The sequence below is a fragment of the Paroedura picta genome, chromosome 2, assembly GCF_049243985.1.
Source record: "Paroedura picta isolate Pp20150507F chromosome 2, Ppicta_v3.0, whole genome shotgun sequence".
Lineage (NCBI taxonomy): Eukaryota > Metazoa > Chordata > Lepidosauria > Squamata > Gekkonidae > Paroedura > Paroedura picta.
In genome coordinates, this window is record NC_135370.1 from 146219178 (window position 1) to 146234017 (window position 14840).

General features: G+C 49.5%; 1 protein-coding gene across 1 annotated transcript in view; it reads right to left on the reverse strand.

Moving 5' to 3' along the window:
• The window catches only part of NKX2-1 (NK2 homeobox 1), a 45303-nt gene that overhangs the window by 15604 nt on the left and 14859 nt on the right, over window positions 1-14840 (reverse strand). The gene's annotated exons all lie outside the window — the stretch shown is intronic.

Below are 14840 nucleotides of genomic sequence, written 5' to 3' on the forward strand. Positions count from 1 at the left end.
TCGTCTTATAAAGAAAGGCAGCTTGGTATAGTGGTTAAGAGCAGCCCATTCCTCCTCCACATGCAGTCAGCTGGATGACCTCCTCTCAGAGCTTTTTCAGCCACACTTACCTCACTGGGTGTCTGTTGTGGGGAAAGGAAAAAGTTTTGTAAGCTGCTTTGAGACTCCTTCCTATAATGAAGAGCAAGGTATTTAAAAAGCCAGCACTTCTCTATGTAGATTTTATATAATCTATTAATAGGTGGCTGGATGGAGTCACTGAAGCAGTTGGTGCGAACTTAAATGGACTCCGGGGAATGGTAGAGGACAGGAAGGCCCGGAGGATCATTGTCCATGGGGTCGCGATGGGTCGGACACAACTTTGCACCTAACAACAACAACATTATGTATTTGATATGCAATTGTTTTATTGTTGTAATCTGCCCTGAGCCTTTGGGAAAGGGCCAAATAGAAACCTAATAAATAAATGAAATAGCCGCCGGGAAATTATCCTTTCATTACACGTCATTTCTCGGCCCTTTATTATTTCATAGCTCAAGATTTCAGATCCACAGCTCCAGTTCCCCAATATGCTGTCTGGGCATTTCTATTACTATCAGTGCTGGCACATGCTCCATTCCCACGGGCAGTGGAACGGGGTGGTAATGAGCTAGCAAAACATAGCAGAATAAGCAGCATCCTTTGTGACTGCAGGCAATCGACTCCAACAAAATAAAAGATTAGGGCTTGGATTGTCTCCCTGTCCTGTGCTGTGAAACAGTTCATCTCCTCTAAACAAAAAAGGAACTGGAGCTTTGTGGTAGAGCCACAGCTTCCCAGGAAAGATGTTGACAATGGAATCCATCAAACTGGTAAAAATGAGACAAGCACAACTGTTATTGTTGAACAAGTAGACCAGTTCTCCATTCCTCATTCCCAATTAATATGTAGTAAAATTAAGCTGGAGCAATTTAGCTTGCAGCTGTAAAGTCCACTGCTGTCATCATTTGACGAGCTGCACAGCGCTGTCATAAAAACAGACTGCAGGTGACCTCTGTTCCTACCCACCTTTCTTTACTGCAGCGCTGCACAGTTTATTGTCCACCAAGTCAAATGCAGCTCACTCACTAGCTAGCTATTATGGCCTGTTTTTACAGACACCCTTGCTTTTGTAGCTCCAAAGAAGCAGCAAAAGTGAAAGGTGGATCAAGTCCCTTGAGGGCTGCTGCCAAGGTCTAGTGTGCAACATTTAGCTAGCGAGTCACACATTGTGAAGACCTACTCTCTTGGCTCTACCTGTACCACTGTCTAAGGGATTTTTACCTGCTGTTCTCTCTTTTTTTAATTGTCATGTTGATTGTATGTGTTTCAGGTTGCTAGTGGCTACTGTTTCCTGGAAAAAGAATCATAGAATCATAGAGTTGGAAGGGACTTCCTGGGTCATCTAATCCAACCCCCACACAATGCAGGACACTCACAACCCTATCACTCATCCACTGTAACCTGCCACCCCCTTGAACCTTCACAGCCTCTATGTCAGATGGCTATCCAGACCCAAATGTCTTTCCTATACCTAATACTATTTATATGTAGCATCTGGGAATGGAACAACCTAATTTCTTCTGGCTCTAAGAACTGCTGTGGATTCAACTAGAAATTATGCCAAGCCAGTCAGAAGCATTTAACTGTTCAACTTAACCTCTGGCAACATTTTCTACCCTTCCTTTGTTCATACATCCCATTCATCATCATTGTATTCATACATCATATTTTACTTGTTACTGTCCTGCTCATTGCCTCTGGCTCTGGCTTGGACTGACTCCACTTAAGTCCATCTCCTGTCCCACAAGTGACTCCCTTGGTCTTGCCTTCCTGTTCTTTCTAATTCCCTCTCTGTTTCTCACCTTCTGGCCCAAACTATTTCAGGCACACAAATGCATGGGATGGTACCCTAATGGCCAATTTCTACAATGAAAGAATAAGACTGCTGGGAATTTGGCACCGAAGAAGGTCAGCGGTCCACTGGAACAAGCAAGCATGGGCCAATCACTTGATCCATTTGGTTTGACCCCAGATGACTTGAACCCTGCAGAAGAGATCTGCATCAGGTCTTTCAAAATGGCACAGGCCTGAAATTATCACCCATCCAAACAGACCAGCAGACATTAACACTGCTGAGGGGCATGTGACAAATTCAGAGCCCAGTAGCACCTTTAAGACCAACCAAGTGCTATTCAAGGTTAAGAGCAACCCTTAAGCTTAAAATAACCAAGTGTTGTTCAAGGTATACGTTTTTGTGTGCAGGAACACTTTTCAGATACAAACTGAAGAAGTTTGCATGTCCACGGTAGCTTAGATCTTGAATAAAACTTTGTTAGTCTTAAAGGTGCCACTAGACTCCAATTTGGTTCTGCTACTTGAGAGTAATACAGCTACTCACCTGAATCTATCTTGAGGGACACTTAGATGAACATCAAATTGCAGGATTTAAAAGCCTTGAATTTATTTCTTTATAAATGTATGTATATGATCCATGAGGCCTTATTTAACTGCCTGTCAAGCAGAGCAGCCTGCAACAAGGATTGGGGTGGGGGGGAGTAGAATTCAATGGGGCTGTGTGAGAATTTGCAAACATGAAAAGCTAATTGCACTGTATTGCACTCTTAGGAAGCAACCTGATGAACCAACCAGATAAACATCCATGGACAAGTTGCTGAGCAAGCAGTCAATCCAAGGAGCAATTGGCAAGTGTCCCTCCGAAAACTGGTTCCACTGGAGTGGCTGAGAATGGATAAATGGAGGCAAAACCCTTCCCCCCACCAACCACCCACCCCTGTTGGGATCTGTGTTGTTCAAAGTGGCTATTCCCTTGGAGGAGTTTATATCTCTATTTTCCTGCACTTAAAATACATTATAGGAAAATATCATACTTACACTCCATATATTAGCTCCCAGTTGCAACTGATCTATAGTGATCCAGTAGGGTTTTCAAGGTGAAACATTCAGAGGTGGTTTGCCATTGCCTGCCTCTGTGTAGTAACTCTGGCATTCCTTGGTGGTCTCCTGTGGCCTTCCCATCCAAATACTAGCCCGGACCCACCCTGCTTTGCTTCCAAGATCGAGCAAGATTGGTGTCTCCTTACCTGTCCCTGGTTCTGATGTATCTCAGAGCTGAATTCTAGGTTAGTTGTTTTCATTAACCTTTGGGGGATTTCTCAATAAGCATGGTTGGGAGCACGTTGTAACAGCCTTCCTTTGCTCTTGCTCCTCTCCTTATCTTCCCCTTCATGTGCTTCACTTCCAAACTCACAGTGTGAGCCATTGGTGGGCACTTCCTCAGGTTATGTCTGGCACATTTGGTTTGTAGTTATACAATCTCGCAGGAGCCAATGAAAAAGCAAGGATGAACAACATAGTGTTTGTTCTAGACATGATGAGTTGGAGCATACCTGGTAGGAAGATAACTATACCATTGGAAGGATGGGAACTGGGGGGGGGGGAGGCATCAGAGAGGTCATGTCCTTCAGGTCTGGCTAAAGTGCACTGCTGAAAAGGAGCTTTTAAAATATATAAAAATAATGTCTTGAAATGGTAAAGCCTTTAAGGAGGATTACTTCACCATTCAATAACCTCACTTTAGATTGTTCATTCATTCTTTCACTTAATGCCCTGCTTTTCAACCAAATTGCCTCCCAAGGCAGCTTAGAATTCAGACAACTTACTTTAAAATATTAAAATCAGTTTTCATGGATCCATCTTTGCTGTTGTGAATTATGAATGTTCCTGCATTTAAATGGTGAATGAGCAAATATTCATATAAATGACATACACCCAGACACTTTAAAATGCCCAGAAAACAGAAGATGTGGATAGATGGGCATCTACCGGTGGCTATTAATGATGTCACAGGCACCATCCAGTAGGCCCTGTGACATCTGCATGAGTGCTGGCATTAGGTTACGTGCATTAATAAGGCCCCACAGATATCTATTCCGGTCATCACCCCCTCTCCTCATGGATACTAATGCCTTCAACAGCATGATTGTCCTCCTTGCAGACTGGTATCTATCACATCTGGCATGACAGTTCATTATTAGTTACTTACACCCTCTTTGCTCTGCTTGAAAATCATGGAAATTTTCCATGTCGAAAACCTGTTTATTTTCTCTCCATGAAGGCCACTGCCTTTGAAGGGGGTTTTCCCCTTCAAATAGACTGCTTTGTTTATTACATTAGCAATATTCCTTTTTAGAGTACGGAGAACTCACACTGTCCCAGAATGGGATTTGCCTCCTTAATATAAGCCCAGATTTACTTAAGGATAAACCTAACTTCTTTTAGAGATTCTTGCAGACCCCATGCATGTTCATTTAGTGGTTCACCTTGTTTGGGTTCAATGGGATTTACCCCAACAGTAATATAATGGAATGGTCACCTTCCCCTCTGGAGAAGACTGCTCAGGATAGCAACTTTTGTGTCATATTCTGCCCTACCTGGCAGGCCTGCTGATAATGTGTGAAATGCAAACAAACAAAAACAAACTTCTAGCCCAAGGAGCTGTGTAACTCCTATGAGGGGATAGGAATGAACAGCTGAAAGGAAACATCTTCATGAAATTTCCAGCTGAATACATTTCTACATGGTTTTGGGGAACAGCATTTAAAAGTCTGCTTAAAATAAGTCTCTCTCTCTCTCTCTCCTCTTTTTTAATTGGAGTAAACAAAGTGCAAGAAATCCTAACTCCAATATGATTGCGCTGAGATTAGGGTCTAATTGCTTAAGGTTCAGGTGGAATCCGCAGGCTAAATCCTATAGGGTCGAACTGAATTTCTCAATCATTCTGTCAAAAGCAGAGGGATGAGAGCCCACACGCTTCCTAACAAGTCATTTTAACAGTTACAAGCTTCTTACAAAGACCACACAGGGAGCCTAAGAGATGCAAATCGAATTCTAATCCCTGGTCATTCTGCAGGCCTTCAACAAAGATGTGCTAAAGCCTAATAGAAAAGAAATCAGTTCTCTGTCACCAGTTCCTAGGGAAATCTATTAGAGAAAGTACAGATCTTGTATTTACAGCCATTGCTTTTAAAGGTTAAGGACAAGTACGTGTAAAAAGGTAGCCAGAAGGATGGGAGTTTTTTGTATGCGTGCTTTAAAAAAAAAATTCCATGTGAAATATTAGACAAATCCTAATGATAATCTTGTTTTATTCCTCTTGGATAATTTTAGTTGGTATTCATTGGACAAAAGAATAAACCTTTCAAATAGGTTGAGAAACAAAAGCACAGAGGGAAATAGTCCCGGATCCTAACCCTTTTCATTTGTAAAGCGAGTCCCATGCATGGGTTTCAGTAGATCTTCCTGCCAATTAGATATGAAGAAGACAGCCCAGATCCCAAACCTTAAATAGAGATGCTTAACGCTGATTTCAGGTTCCAGTGTGTTCAGGACCAGGTCGTGAGACAAATTTGAATCCTGCTCAAATGATTGCTTCCCTTGTAGGAAGGGATCTAATTGATGTCTGAGTGCGATGCTCAAACAGATCTCTCCTGCCCTTGGAAATAAGGTCTATTGAGCCAGAGGGACATTTCCAAATAATATGTTTTGGAGTACATTATAAAATTCTATTCAGTGTACTCTTAATTATATTTATTGGAAATACCCCGTTATATTGGACTGGAATGACTTCATGGTGCCCGCTCCTTCCGCCTCCCCCCCTTGAGTATTCAGAAATCTTCAGGAATATTGAATTATTCAGAAATAATTTTGGGACAGAATATTTTGCCTTGGAGGTGAAAATTGAAAGGAGAATTGAGGAAAATCCTTGCCATATGATTGTCAACAGTTCACACACATGTGCACACACACACACACACACACTTTCCATTTGCAGGGTTGCCTTCTCATTTTACTCAGAGATATTTTAAGGCAAAGGGGTTTACTCTGACCTGAATGCATGGCTTTTCTGTTTTGGGGGGAGAGTATACCCCTCCAAAAAAGGAATACACACAGGAATTAAGGTCATGGGTGTTAAACTAGCTTACTTGGGAAGAAGGTCTGCTCAGGTAAGTAGGATCCCCTGCTGAGTAAAGCTGCTTAAGACAGCAGTGTGAACCAAATACCTGAGTCTTCAATGAAAATGATTGCTTGTGGGGAGCCAAAAATAAAATGTGTAGATACAAAGATTTTGAAACGAATGCAGTCTTTTCTCAGATCCCTCGTCTATCACAGTTTTACACCCCAAGTTAGGTCTGCAGAACCGCAAGGAATGAGGGCAGGTTACTGCTGAGCCTGGGATTTCCTCTGCTGCAAACTGTCAGCATTTGGGATCCTCTCTCCTGGGCGGATTGGAGCGGCAGAAGCGCAGAAGCGCAGTCTGCCAGGTGCTGGGGCCGGCCAAAGACCCCTCCACGCACACCGCAGATTGCCTGTGTCCAAAGGGGGGGGGGGACTCCTTCGCATTTTGCAGAAGCCAGGCAAAGGACTCTCCTTCTTTCCGGGTCAACTGTGGGTAAAAGAAATAGGAATCCGGTAAGAAGAAAGGTGTGCCAGGAGGATTCCGTTCCTTTACAAGGCATTCTTGGGGCTCGGCGTGGGGCTTACTCCGAAGTGTGTCTGTGTGGAGTGGGGGAGACATGTTGTGATGCTCGTATTGTGACACCAAACCTATTCGGGATTCTAGCAAAGGCTTTAGGATCTGTTTGAGGGCAACAGGGGTGGGAGTGGGTCTTAGCTTCCAGGCCTTCTTTCCCTTGGTGGCATTTGGTGGCTTCCCTGGTTTAGGTTCTTCTGCGAGCTGCCTAGGGAGCCTCCCAGTTGAGAGAGTGGGGCAGAAAGTGTTTGTGTGTGTGGGGGGGGGGGAATAAATGTGCAGAGGAAGAAATCCGTAGTCCTTGGCCATCCCCCGGGGGGGGGGGGGCGCTTCAAGTGACCAGAGGGAGGAGTCTTTTCTCCCTCCCGGCCCTCCCTCGAGAGCTTTCTCCCCAGGCTTTGACATCAGCATTTCCTTCCTGGGTACCCCCACCTCTTCTGCCTCTGCAGAGGCTCGAGAGGACCTTGAAGATACCAAACAAAAGTGCCACCGACATGCGTGTGTGCACGCCTTTGGAAAGGATCTAATTGCTGCCTCTTCCTCTCAGGCTTCGGATTGAATGACACCTGCCATTCACCGGCGGCTGCGCTTCAGACTCGCCTCAGCTGGCAGAGGCCCGCCCTCGGGCACCCTCCTCTCCCCCCCCCCCAGACTTGTCCTGGAGCCCCCGGACGACAGCCGCCCATGCCTCAAATTGGGCTTCTGGCTGACCCAGCTCCTCCAAAGGTTTCCTGCCTCGCAGTAGGGAGCTCTCGCCTGAAGGCCCTTTGAAGGGGAGAGGGGAGGGAGGGAGAAGCAGTTGCTGGGGGCCCTGAACCACAGCACATTTCCCCGCAAGCCAAGCCATCTGGGGGGCAGTCCAGACCCCCCTGCCGGGCACGAGCCTTTGTTCCCTGTCTTGGATGGCCCGGGGCTGGGCGCAGAGCAGAGGTGTGTCTTTCGCAGAGTCCCCGTCGGGGCTCCCAGCCCAGCCCAGCCCAGCTCAGCCAGTGCTTTCCACGGATGTAGCACGGGTGTTTTAAAAGGAAGGGGCTGGGTGTCAGCCCCGAAGTGGGAGTAGAGGTGCGAAATATAGAAAGGTACCCGGAGATAAACGGGATGTCCCCGCTTGGCCCCAGCAAGCCACGCAGGGGGGGGGGGGGGATACTGGCAGTCGGATGCATCTGCGGAGTTTTCCAAGAGTGCCTGTGGCTCTCAGCATGCAGTTGTCATCACGGGACACTTTTCAGACATTTGCCATCGGCTATAGGCAGTGCGCGTTGGTCCTGGCAGCCCCAGAATCACAGAATCACAGAATCACAGAGTTGGAAGGGGCCATACCGGCCATCTAGTCCAACCCCCTGCTCAATGCAGGATCAGCCCTAAGCATCCTAAAGCATCCAAGAAAAGTGTGTATCCAACCTTTGCTTGAAGCCTGCCAGTGAGGGGGAGCTCACCACCTCCTTAGGCAGCCTATTCCACTGCTGAACTACATCCAGCGCTCTGTATTCATTGGGCTTATTCCACTCCAGTCTTGACTTCGCTGGGATTGACTCTCTCGGTCGAGAAAAGGATGCACGGTTTTCAACTCCACACGAGCCACGGGCCATGCCAAGTTGAGCACGTTCGACTTTGGGGGGGGGGGGTTCATGTGAGAGCAAAAGCTTTCCCTTTGAAGCCGATGGGGCTTTTAAGAGCTTGGCTTTGCCTGAATCATGCCCCTCATTCCAACAAATTAATTGCCAGAAACGCAACCATCGATTTCACTGTAACCTTCTCCTTTTTATTCTTTGATGGCTTAAATGCTTTTACTTGGAGCAAAAAAATCCATATATTTCAGTAGCACCTAAACCCAATTCGGATTGCAACCTAAAGATGCCGTGACATGCTGCAAACGCTTTGGAAACAGCTGCCGAGTGTTTCCGGGAGGGGAAGCAACCAAGCCCTCCAGTTATAGAGTTATTGACACCAAGTACTCGCTTCCAGAGACATTCCTACCCATCGGCTTCAAAAGCCAAAAATCCGATCCCAACCTAATTCGAAGTAGCTCGAGTTAAACAGATTTAGCTTTTATTGAATTCTAAATGGGCTCAATCCTGTTAAATGCCAGGGCTTCGAGTTAACTGGATCGAGTTGCAGCCAGCAGGCAAAGACAGGCAAAGTGGAAAGCGAGGCTAGTCAGATCTGCAGTTGTGGGATCATCGTAATTGTGGGACCGACGGCCGTTTGCACATCCATTCTCAAAGATAATTTTAATATAGCCTCTTTACCGCGGTCTTTACCCCTAGCAGCCTACGACTTTGTTTCTTTTCCTCCACTACACTGCCTTTATGTACCCCGTCCTTTCTGAAGGGCCCCCAGAATCCTAACTGGAGTGTACTTAGGGACCAACGCCAGCCCATAAAGGAGATGATTTGCTTTAATGTGTTTGGTTTTCTTTGAATAAACTTTCCCACCCTGACAGACAACACCTTCAAATTAAGAGTAATAAGACCTTCCTGTTTTTGTTGTCTGTGTTAGTCACGATAAACATTTGTGGGGTCCTAGACCACCGGTTTGGGCGACTCGGCTGCTGTAATCACAACAACGGGAAAGTTTGATTAATCAACGACCTCTTTAGAAGACATGCGGAGAGTCAGGAGACAATCCCTGCGTTGTGTGTTTAAGGTTGCAGTTTGGATTTCTAGGCAAATCAAACGCCCTGGCCTCTGCTGCTGGCGGGATCTCAGGGAGGCAGGGTTGGAGAAGGGCTGAAACCAGAAGAGCCCTGGTCGGCCGGAGGAGATACTCCTCATCTGAAGGCGATACATGATCTGATTCGGTTTGAGGCAGAGCGGTGTCATTTCATTTGGGCTGCGGTGAGAGGAAGATCTGGGTAGGAAGGCTGAAAGAGGTCTGGGGGTGTCTTTGCCTCTTGCTCTGAACGTGGAAATTAGGAGAGGGTGAACGTTGAGTGAATTGTCTGGGCTCCTCCCGGTCCCTTAAACCTCTCTGGGACCTTCCCCTGTGACACAACAGACTCTCCGGCATTTCACAGCCATGTTGCTGCCCATTCCCGAACTCGGAGAGCTTGCACAGGAGGCCTGGCCGGGGCATTGGGAGCCTTGTTCACCCATCTGGGCTCGGGCAAAATAAAGCAGCCGAACCACTTGGGGTTTTATAGGGATTTTTTTGTTTGTTTGTTTGCATGTAACCCGCCTTGAGCCCAAGGAGGAAGGTGGGCTAGAAATTTAAACAAACAAACAAACAGAGCCTCCCTTTAAAAAAAAAAAGGCTACTCATTTGGCATCCTGTCCCTTCCTGTTCCTTAAATTATCTGCATAAATAACACAGCCCCCCCCCCCTCCCACACACACACACACACACAAACAAGCCAGAGTCTTGGGCTATAATTCTGCCTCTGCTCCCCTGTAAACTGTCAACAAGCAAACTTTACTTCCGAGTAAACCTGCCTAGGATTATGCTGCACCCTGCAGACCAGAACCCAGGACAGCGCCGAGTGGACACGATTTCTTTTCTACTGAGGACAGCAAGCTGAAACAAACCTTCGAAGCAACCTGCGAAAAATCCCCAAGGCGACCGTCCGGGGCTGCCTCCGGGCTAAGACTGGGATGGGGGCGGGCGCAGCTGGGCCCTTGAGTGGGGATGGTCTGCACCCTAGTTTTGCCCTGGTTCTCTGGGAGCCTGTCCCCCGCGCCTGCCGCCCACCTGCTGCTCATAAGCAGGGCTCATAGTGCTGAAGAAGGAGCGGTGGGCCTCTTAACTTTCACGTAGCCGCCGCCGGCACTCGAGGAGCCAGGAGAGCTTCTTGCAACAACAACAAAAAAGGGGATGGTTAAAACAGCACCGATGGAGGAAGGAGGGAAGGAAGGTCTAGAAGGGAGAGCGGGTGACGACAAGGACTACGTGGCTTCGTGGATTGGCCCAGTGCGAGGTTTAGGGCCAGGGAGAGTCTACCGTGAGGGACCAGAAAGGAGGCATCGCTTGCACAGCTCTCGTCTCTCCCCTTCGACAGGCCTCGGACGTGGCCTCTGCGCTGCACAAGTGACCGAACGGGGGTCGGTGGGGGGCAGAGCTCCGCAGGCTTTGGGCCTCCCTCTGTCGTCAGCTGAAACGGCCTTTCTCCGGACTGCGGGGCTGGCACAGGCTGAAAGGCGAGCGATCTTAACCAGGCCTTCTCGGAAGCCGCCTCGGGCCCATTCGATGGGGCCTACGCCCAGGAAAGTGTATTCTGTTTTCGGATTGCCGAGTGCCTGGATCAGTGGCCTGACTTTTAAGGGCTGCTTTATGGGTAGCAGCCATTATTAGTAGGGACAGTATTATCCCTAGCATTTGGAGGAGTAGATGCTTTCTTTCTTGCTTGCTACTTTCTGCCATGAATTACTTTCTGGACACCCCCCCCCCCCCCGCTGCAGATGTATCCTAGCCGTTCAAAGAAGCCAGTATCGTCTTGAAGCTGCACCAAGGTCTGGGTTGCCCTGCAGAAATGCCCCTCCCTTCCGTTACTTCATTTGCCCATGGTTGCTGGCATCCCAGTCCTAAAACACATTTCTTTGAGAGTCTTTCTCACGTGATTTGATTTGCACCGATTCCCTAAGGAAATTAGTCTTTATTTCCTAAGGACCTAAAGTAAGGCGTCTTCAGTCCCGAGGCTTAAGAAAAGCACATCCGGTCCAGCTGGAAAACGGCACCGTCCATCTTGCGCATTGGCCCCCTTCGTGTGCAGACCCACCGTCTCCTCCACCCCTCCCTCTCCTTGCTTGTCCCTTGCAAATGTTCTGCCGGTAGCTACACTGGGGGGGGGGGAGAGGGGGAGGAGAATAATAATAACCGCAAACCAAGTTAGCATTTTGCAGAAAATCATTTACCCGTGATGTACTTCCTCTTGATTAAATGACTGTTAACCCTAAGAGGCGAGCGGGACAATCAACATGTTTTCCCAATCACCATTCTTTCAGGATCTCTCCCCGCCCGCCCCGACAGTTCTGGCTGTGGATCACACCACGCGGTTTAGAAAGCAATGAAGTTCTGTTTGCCGAAAGAATATTAGATTTTAACAAAAATAATGCGTCCTGATTGGTGCGCCGTCTTTTAAATAAAAGAAAGGGGGGAGCCTTAAGAAACGGGCAGAAAATATAGAGTGCTTGTCTGCCTCTTCTCCTGCCCCTCCCTCCCCTCCCCTCCCTTCCCCTCCAGCGCGTATTCTGTATCTTTCAGCATGTCCGGCTCTCATGATTGCAAATAGGCCTGTTTTCAAATGGAAATAAGACTTGCAAACTGATTATGTGTATTGAATCGGAGTCGCTCGCTAGAGCCTCTTGTTTAAAATGTATTGAAAAAAGGATGATGGCTACAGACCTCTGGAACCAGCTCGGAGAGGTCGATTTATTTTGCAACTTTTGGCCACTAAAGAATATTTTAGCTAGATAATTACAGTAGCAAAAGGGGGAGGGGAAGGGAGGAGAGGAGAGCGAAGTGCAGCAGTCCTGTGTCACACAAACCCTCGTCCTACCCGAGAAAGACACACACGCTCCCCCGCCCCTGGCCAGCTTCTAACCTCCAACTCGAGCTCCTGTTACCCCTTCACCCCCACCGCTAGTGCTGAGCTAGGTGCTGCATAAGGAGCGGCCCGAAAAGACTGGCTGCATCAGAGGGTGGCGGAGAAGGTGGTGACGGGGACGCCTGGGGAAAGGTTTGGACTCGATGGGGCAGCCATGGCGCCGTTTGCCCTTCTGGAAGGTGGCCGGCGCCGCCTCACACACACACTTCCGGATAGAATCCCGTCGCCCTCTGGCCACTCTGATCACATATGGGGGGGGGGGGCTGAGGCACCCCACAAAAAGGACAACGGTCCGGAAGTCTCCGGATGAGTTATTGGCACAGAGGACTTGTTGGTTTATTCAGCCCGACTTTTTAGCCACTAGCTCTTCTTCTGCTTCAGAGAAGCAGGGGATCCAGCCTAGTGGGGGTGGTTGGATTAGGATCTGGAAGATCCAGGCCCACATCCTTTTTCTGCCATGGAATCCGGTTGGGTGACCTTGGGTGCCTCAGCCGAGCTTCTCTCTCAGGGGTGCTGTTGAGGTGATGAAACAGAGGAGGGTCAGAAGGTCACGGGACAAATGCCCACACAACTCTGGTCGCCAACCACTGGAGTCTCGCCCTTGGGCACAAGCTGCCGTTGCCTATGCAGGGTGCTCTCCTCTCCATCCCATCTCCCTGAGGGTCTCCAGAGATACCGGAAACGAAGCCTCAGCACCACATCGGTGGGCACAGGCAGGCTCCAGTGGCCCTAAAGAAACAGGGACCAGAATGGCCCACTGGGTGGCGCAGACAGAGGAATGCACATGGGGGAGGCACTGGTTCCTTCCCCAAAGACCTTGAAGGACCATTGTAGTGAGTCAAAGGAAGATGCCTTGAGGGTCTTCCGACAGACCAAGTTATGGGCAACTAGGAGGAGTCCCCCAAGCAAGGCGCTTGCAGCCATCCTCCAACTCTCTGCCGCATGACAGGTTTCCATAGTGTGCTGTGTCATTTATCCACACATCCAGTATTATGTACAACGACCATTTAAGGTAGACCACCATCATTTTCCCCTGCTGCAGATTAGGGGGCAAATGCACTACTGCCCCCAAACAGGGCCCGGTCCTGCTCTCTGCACTATAGATCTCCAGAGGTGCCTAGGGCAGTGTGCCCAAATCCTCACTGGGTGCTCCAGAGAAGCGGTGGCAGCATCCAAGGGTCTTGGGCAGGGGCTGCTTGCGCCTTTCTGGAGGAGCTGTGGGATTTCCCTTGATGGGTCGTGGTGCAAGGGAGGCCTTGGGAGAAGATCTCTTGGGGTTCCCCACTGAACTCCTCAGCCATCCCGTTGACGCCACGGCTCCCAAGAAAAGTCCTGGATAGGAGAGCAGCCAGCTCTGCCCGGTGACCCAGGCAACCAAGAGGACTTCACACTGGAGTGGACCTCAGCCCGGGTGCCCACCCAGGCGCACCAACAACAGACCATGCGGGGCCGTGTCAGGCATCGCTCGCTCGTGTTGCTTCAGCATTTCCTGTGGCCGTTGTTTTGTTGCTCACACGCACACACCCTCCGCAGACGAGGGCCGAAGCCGCTGGGCAGCCCTGTTGAACGGAGCCCAGGGAGCTTTCGGAAACTCAGGTCTTTCTCCGACCACCGGAGAAGCCCCCGCCCCCGTATGATCCTCCTCCTCTCCCTCCTCAGAAGGATGGGACGTTTGTCTGGCAGAATTCTGGGCCTTTTCGCTTTGCCTTCAGCAACACAAGCGGAGTTTGTGGCTGGGGAAAGTCAGTGGCTGAGGAAAGCCGCGCAGTTCAAGACGCCGGCAGCGGAGGAGCCTTCCGGCCTGGAAACGTGGCCCACCCGCATTCAAAATACCTGCCTAGAAGGGAATGGAAGAGACCGTGGGTGGGGGATGATGCGGACCAGAGCAGCCTCTTTCAGAAGAAGTGGGGGTGAGAGAGCGGGCGGGGTGAACAGAAGTCAGACAATTGTTATAGTGTTGCTCTGAAGCCCGCCCGCAGTCTCAGCGAGAACGGCGGGCATCTGACTCCCCTCCAGACTCTGGCCCTTTAAAGACCTATCTGGCTCTTTAAATCCACGAACTGCTGCCTTTCACAGTCCCAAAAGGCAAACGCGGCCACCCCCACCAGCAATTTGGTCCCACCAGCAATTTGGGGATCTGAAAGATTTTGCACCCAGCACCGGCTAGATGCCGCCGATCCCTCCTGCTGCACATCTTGTTCCCCAGTTCTCAGACTTCCGCTGCAGGCTTGAGGTTTTGCCGCACTACCGCACGGCCTCCCTCCTTTTTGGAGTACCACACAGCCAACCTAACGAGGAGCCCTGGAGCACTCGCAGGCTTGTGCAGACTAACCCCTTGGTGGTGTTTTTCTTGGTTCCCAGACAACACAACCAGCGACGGCTTGGTTTTGTTTGGGGTCGAATGGGTCAGTCGAGCGAGACAGTCTGTGCCCTTCCCCGTGCTCCACAGGCCCTTGACTTCGGAAGGTGCAGAATGGCTGCTATGGAGGAACTAGCGGGAGGGGGGGTAGGGGCACCTCTCTCTCTCTCTCTCTCTCTCACACACACACACACGACCAATCCAACGCAAGCTGCGCATCAGCTCCCAAGGGAAGCAGTGCCTGGCCTTGCCTGCCCGAAGCCCCCTGGATCCCGCCCCGGGAGTCCTTCTTGCTCCCGCTCCCCCCTCCCCCAGCTTGTGCCCAGCCCAGCTCCCTTGCTGCACAGTGGAGGAGGCGCTTGGGAAACCAC